Source organism: Colobus angolensis, unplaced genomic scaffold, assembly GCF_000951035.1.
Source record: "Colobus angolensis palliatus isolate OR3802 unplaced genomic scaffold, Cang.pa_1.0 Scaffold259, whole genome shotgun sequence".
NCBI lineage: Eukaryota > Metazoa > Chordata > Mammalia > Primates > Cercopithecidae > Colobus > Colobus angolensis.
Window position 1 is genome coordinate 3,724,736 of NW_012115810.1, and position 7,380 is coordinate 3,732,115.

Consider the following 7,380-nt stretch of genomic DNA (forward strand, 5'->3'; position numbering starts at 1 on the left):
CACACACATACACACACACACACACACTACTGTTTCATCATAAAAACAAACAAAAAACCTAGAGTGTCTCCCAGACTTTGCATCGCAGACTTTGTAGCACACTGGAATCACTTAAGAATCTTTAAAAAATACAGATACGTGTATTTCAACACAAGATATTCACATCCTGATTTATTTGGGATGGGGTGTGAATCTGGGAATGATAATTTTTAAAACTCCCCTGGTGCTTCTAATGTGAAGCCAATGACCTAGAGGATAGGAGAAGTCACTGCTATCGTCTTCCCTCAACTCAGCTGTGCCTTAGTGTCAGGAAAGGGAAGGAGGCAGTTCATGCAAAGAACCACACCAAGTGTGGGCCTGCTTATCTCCAAGACCAGAAGTCACCTTGATTTTCAATAAATCAGTATGTTTGGAGGAAGTGTGTGTGTGTGTGTGTGTGTGTGTGTGTGTGTGCATGGTGGGAGGCAGGGAGAGAAAGAGAAAGGGAAGAAAAATATGAAATGCGAAAAAAAGAAACATAAAGATAAGATAAAGTCCTAAATAAAATAAAGCAATCTTAAAGAGAAATGCCTTAATGATTTTAAAAAACAAGCAAAAAATCCCTGCAGATCATCATGGAATATTGTAAAGAACAGTTTCTCCATCTTTACTCCCAATCACTCAAGTGTGTTATTACATAAAAAGTGATTCCCATAGTTGCTAACATGTATAGTTTACCATTCTAGAAATGCAATATCAAAATGTGTGTGTAGAGACCTACAAGGCAACAGAACATTCTAGGCCAGTTAAATTAACAGTATCATTATGGCAATGTTTTTCAAACTTCAAGTCTCTATATATTAGAAAATCATGAAATAAATTTACTAGGTCATAACCAGAATTTTCTTTTCAGGGAAATTAAACACAAAAGAAAAATATCAGAGTACATCAAATGTGACACAGGGTAAACATTATTTTGTGAAACTTTTGTTTGTGGGCATGTATGTACGTTTATTACTGTGAGTCCCAGTTTAAAAATTTTGAAAGCCACTGCTCTAGAGGTAGTTCTACCCTAGCTCAGAACATTTGAACTCAAACCGCATAGGCAGTCAGAAGTCCACAAAACCCACAGCGTTTAAGTCTGGAAGGTATTTGAAAGATTAATTATAATTTCATTTTACAAATGAGGATAGTGGAAATCATAAAAAAAAAAAAAGCCTCTTACTTGTGCCTGTAGTTTTCTACTGTACCATAGGAATCAAGTTTCTTTGAAATCTGTATTTTCAAAACTAATTTAATATGATATCTTACATACTAAATTTCCATGACACCAATTACAAATGTTCAGTTAAATAAACACTTTTTTGACATGGCATTTTTACCAACTTCTTACTCAAATGTAAATTATACTACGTGCAAAGTAAGTAATAATAAATTTAAAGACTCTTGATCCTAATGTTAGGAAGTAGCTACTTATTTACACAAATATGAGATTATTAAAAGAGCACTTCGGACTCCAACAGTAGATCCTCAAAGAGCACGCAGTCATGACAGCACCCAGGGCAGCAAAATGCAAGGAGTGTCAAAAATCCCCTATTTGCTTTACTTGATTTTATGTTCTTATTCTCCAGACTCATCAGGCTGCTATACATACACACCACACACACTCACACACACAATTTATATTTTGACATATGACCCTAAAGCAAAAAGAATTTGAAATAAAATGTGTGTTAAAGTTTAAACTCAGGAACAGAGTTTCCTAAAGAAGTGGTAATGAAAGTGAAACTGTTTCTCATGATCTGCAAGGCCTGAATCTCTTAGGTTTTGTACCTTATTTTCTTGTGGCTATGTTGAGAAAGGGCTGATAGTGACGTATTTACTTAAGATACAGTGCAGATAATTGTAGAAACCCTTCCTATTTAATAGTGGCATGTACACTTCATATTGCAATCTTCTCAAGGGGTTAAATTAATATTAACTAAGAAAACTAAGCTTTTTTAAAAATTCCTCTTAATCTTTATCATGATAAACTTAGGTGAAGAGTAAAGAGAAAGTGAATTGGTATCAGATGGTTCAAGGAAGGACAATCCAGAATGTCAATTAAAATGTATTAGGCTACAAGAAATAAGAAACCATGGAGTAGGGGAAGGCTGTTAGAAAATGGGTTGAAAAGACTATTAAGAAAAACATTAGCAGATCTTCTTTCCTCCACCTTATTCTTCCATATCACATGTCACATGTCTAGCAAGTTTTCTTAGGAGAGCCATATGAGGACATACCCTGTGAAAAGCAAACGCTATGGAAACCTGTAAAATAAATGAATGAATGAATGAGCGAGCAAAAAGTGAGAACCATGAAAGAAAAGCTAGAAGAAGAAAGGGAAAAGTGAAGGAGTTGCAGAATCTGTGATTCTCAATCACCCAAAGGGCTAATTATGATTTTAAATAGCTAAGAGAATACAGATTAGCCTGTAATAAGGCCATTACATTTCATTAAGAGGACACTGGTGAACTTAGTAAGAAAGATTGTAAGGTCCGTGCAAATGAGAAAGCTGAATTGAAAAGGATCAAAGAAAGTATTGAAATATGGGTCCTAAGTACAACAAAAGAGAGCAGGGATAAATGCAGTGCCTCACATAGCTAAGAATGTTATGTGTAAAGAAGAGAACAGAAATACCAATAAGAGACAAAAATATCAAGTTGTCATTTCACAAATACAAAAAAGAAACAAGATAATGGAGAACTGACTATCAAGAGATGAAGTAATTATAGAAGTTCATAGGAAAAAAGTATAATAATGTGGGGAGGTGAAACAGGAAAGCATATTATACCCAATGTTTGTCCCAAAAACATTGCTTTTTTCCCCCAATTGCTTTTGGGGAAAATAGAAAAGTTCTGACCTGAAATAAACAAACTGATGAATCAAGCATAGATTTTGTAAAGATTCAGGTTCAGGGTGGCAGCGTGAGAAAAAAAAAAGAGTAGGTTACAAAAAAAAGTTGTTGGCAAGAGAGTCAACAAGGGCAAAATGAGTGTCAGAGAGAGCAGAGTTGGAGGAGGAAAGAACAAATTTGTTGAGAAGGAAGTCAGTATGTTTCTTTGCCTTTCTCCACAGGAACAAAGCAGAATGAAAGCATAAATTAAAAGAGTGAATCCCAAAGGTGAGTGAACTCTAAGAATTATGAAGAATACAGTCATTTTAACAAATAGCAAATTAAGGCAGAGGTAGAAAAAAAAAGGTTTTATTTGAACAAAATATATAGCGTTAAATGGTAAGTAAACTGTGAAAGGATAAGTCCTCATTATAGTTTCTATTTTCTCAAAGAAAGGTGCTAAGTAGTAAATGTTGCTATTATTTGGTAAAAATTATCTCTGAAATTATAATTTTGCAATTCAAAAACACATTAGGTTATAAAAGTACTAGCCACCTTTTGAAACATATTTAATTAGGAGCAATACTTTGGCCTTCAGTAAATTCTCAATTGAGCAAGCCATTCAAAATAATAGAAAACTATATGACAACTGAAAAGTTCTCGTAAAATGCCCGTATTGATTGTTATGGCCTAACCTGAATCTGCATAACATGCATGTGTATTTTATTCATTAAGGTCAAGGATGTTGAACTAAAAAAACATATGTGACAGCTTAATATTGTCAATACAAAGATTAAACTAATTTAAGTAGTTGTAACTCCACAAAATAGCCTATAATTTGACTACATTACAAAGAGGTAAAAGTGATTTTGCAAATTCATATTTAGATACAAAGAAAGTATTATCTCCTAGTGCACAGGGAGAAAATAACAACATTCTGGAGTTCTACAAAGAATAACCTTTTGTTGATAAAAGATGGCAAATGTTTGAACGTTCACGAGTGTGCATATCACAACTCAAAGAGGATATTTAAAACACATGCATGATTCAAACACACATATGTATCTGAAGTACTAATGTCTTCTATTAGCCTTCAAAGGCAGACTTACGTGTGCCCACAAATGGCAACCCAGCAGGCAGTGACATCAGTCCTAGAAATGATGTGGCCTGTATAGTGTGCAGTGAAATGCAGTGCTCTACTTGTTTGCAATGGTTTTATTTTTCGACTAGTTTTTATCACACTTGGCATGAACAAGGGAACATGTGCTTTGCTAAATTTGAACTTTTAAGATGAAACTGAATTAACTGAGAACCAAAAAATTGCTTCTGAATTTTCCTAAGATTGAAAAATGCCTTCCCTCTCATACTAGGAATGGCAAAATAAATGACAAATACATCTTGAAAGTTTAAATGTGAGCTAGGAAGACCCTGTGGTTTGAGAACAACATTGTTGGCTTTTTTCTTTTTTTAGACACCTGAAATAAGATAAGACTGTAGTGTAAAGGCTTTTTCCCACACAGTACCCTTTTGCTAACATGAAGACATGTATGAAATCTAAACCTAAAGAAACCTAATATAAGCACCTAACCTAATATAAGCACAATTTGCTTTCTTTGTCAACCAGAAAGTTTAATTAATTTGCCATTTCTTAGAACTTAGTAACCATCAAAATATAGTCAACTCTTGCTCCAAAATTTAATCTTACATTCTTTCTTTTTTCTACTAGTGTTGCAACAAAATAACTATATTGACTAAAACAACCAAACACATATCCCTAGAGACACCCTCCCCTCTTAAATTCCCTCTTCCTTCTCATAAAAGGCATGCCAGGGTACCCAAGTATAAATACTTTGTATATAAAATGAGTGCCCTGTCATGCTGATTATATTTAAGGATTTGAATTCAAAATAATTTTAATACACAATTCAAGTTCTAAATTGCAGGATATGTTTATAAGGAATCTAGTGATAAGTAATAGGTCAAACAACCTGTAAGAATCAGCTTATAGTACAAGCCTCATTGCATTAATAATGTCACAGTTAGTATGTTTATTAAATTAAATATTACCAGCAAGGGTGTTCTAAACGCCATGTTCCTAATACTAGATTACATATTTATTTCAGAGTTAGCATAGTAAGAGGGGGAGCTATCACTAGAAGGTCTATTAAGCCATGTGTTTTTTTTCATTGCTTTAATAGAACTATTCAAATCAAATTTTTCACGCCATGCCTTGAACACCACTGCAAACCATACTGTGGGTGTAAAATACACGCAAGGAAGATATAATCAGCTCAGATGAGACCAGTGACTTGTACACCATCAAGTTTACTTTATTGTTAAAGCAATGGGGTTTTCTTTCAAGTGAATATATTTTTTAATGTGTGTGGCAACCTAACATACAAACTGAGGACGGGAACCAGGAAAACACACAAATCTCAGAGCAACTGAATTAAACCAAATATAACGCAATGCCTAAAATTTTGCCTAGCCTTCTCTGAGAGACTCTTATTTTGTTCTGGTAAAAGAAAACCCAACTGTCCAAAAGTAAATCTTGTTGCACTCAGACTATAACCTCAATAAACCACATACATTCAACTTCCTTAAAAAGTATCAGTTACTTTTTAAAAAAACTGATTTTACTGATATTAGGCTAAAATATTACTCTTTTAAACATCAAAATTAGCCAAGCAATCACCAACATACCAGGGTCAATTAAATATGTTTAAAATTGATCACTACCTTTAAAGTTGCTGACTACTTCATAAGTACATTTGTCTAAAAATAGTAATTGTTGCTGTTTCTTTCACGGGAGTCTACATAGGTTTGTTTTCATATAAGAGCATGGGTTCTACGTTTTTTCCCTCGTCTCATGGCCAAAATGCCTATATAACAAAGTAACTCAAATACACACACAAAAGGTGCTGCACCAGATAGGACAGGCTGAACATCTTATAAAAATCACTCATGAACACATATGTTGTCCAAATACCTATGAAGCATTTTAAACTCTGGGAATAGAAACGATCTCTGTTCAACGAAGCTTTTGTTCCAAACCTGCATCTTAAGCAGAAAGCAGAGCATCCTTTAAAGCTTCAGTGCTAAATATATAAATACTCAATATCACCCCCAAAAAAGGTGGGTCACAAAGAGTTGTAGCAGTGATATTTATATGAAAATGTTAACTGCAGGGGATAAGAGGTTCAGAAAGTTATCTATAGACCCTAAATTGCTACAATTTAAAAGCTCCAGTGATGTATGTCGGTCCTAAAAAGATAGAAACAACCTGATTTTTGAAACAAACTGTTAAGTAAGTTTCTGGTAGTCCGAAACAGAAGTCCACGCCCTAAATCCTATTCGGCTGCCAGGCCTGCCTCTGAAAGAGCAGCGGACAGAGGCTGCGCGCTTAGGCCAGGGCCCAGGCCGCGGCCCTTCTCAACCAATGCTGCGGTCGGGGGTACTCAGAGAACTGCCTGGACCCTGGCTGAGACCTGCGGCCTGAGTTGGGCCTAGATTTCCTTCCAGTCGCGCCCCACAGCCTGCTTCTCGGCCTGGACCTCTGACCTGGATCCCTGACTGGGACAGCCCCGGGCGCCGCTGCCCGCCCGACGGCAAAGCAGGAAAGCCCCGGCCCAGGCCTCAGGAGCCACCCCGCACCCTGGCGAGCTCCCTGGACCCCCGTCCCCGCTGCTCTGGGCTCGGGTGCACCAGGGCCAAGCTGCAACCTCGCCTGTGGGGGCAAGACCAGCCTGCCTCCCGCTGCCGCAGCGCGCTTTGTTCCCGCCTCTGTCTACCCGGACGGGCGGCGTCCAACCAGAAGGTTGAGAACCCAGGCCGCAGCATCTCCTAGCCCGAGCAGCACCCGCCGGCGGCACGCTCAGCCCCGAGGGACATTGAAAATTAGTTAAGATGGCGCGGATTGTGAGTGGCGGGAAGGCACGAGCCAGAATACAGTGCTAGCCGCACGCTTATCTTCTTTCTTCCTCTTTTTGAAAATACACTGTTAAAAACTGAGGAAATCTGGGTTTACGGAAAGGAATCGTCGTTCCTCTCAGGCTATCTCAGGAGAGAAAAGGCAACTCTAACAGGGGACACGAACTTTGATTCCCAAAGGGCCTCCCAAATCTAGACTTTGATTTCCTTGGAACAGCAGCAGCCTCTCAGACGCACTGACAGTGTCATTTCACCAGACACCCAAGACTTTTTGGAAGCGAGGAGAAATGATCATGTTTTAAAGGGACAAGAAATCACAATGCCTCTGAGAGGAGCGCGAAGCTGCAAATTTACCTCACGCTGACTCAGTCCACACAGCAGATGGTGGCGGAGCTGCAAGGGAAACGACCTCCCCAATTTTTTAAAAATACTTCCTAATATCAACCAAAGCGCGTCTTTCAGAACAAGGCACTACGTTCCTGTGAAATCTATCCTCGGCTCCTAAGAGCTTCGTTTACGCACATGACACCGACTCTTTTGCTCACGGTGACTGTCCCGAGGGCGGCGGGCAGGGCCGGGCAGCGCCGGGTTTCCGG

At 38.0% G+C, this 7,380-nt stretch overlaps 1 protein-coding gene across 1 annotated transcript in view; it reads right to left on the reverse strand.

Annotated features, from left to right (window-relative positions):
* Nucleotides 1-5,887: 5,887 nt before the first annotated feature.
* Nucleotides 5,888-7,380, reverse strand: part of TBR1 (T-box, brain, 1) — a 12,694-nt gene continuing 11,201 nt past the window's right edge. Inside the window, exon 7 of the mRNA XM_011947098.1 lies at nt 5,888-6,221. The gene's annotated coding sequence lies outside the window, so the exon portion shown is untranslated. The remainder of the gene's footprint in view (nt 6,222-7,380) is intronic.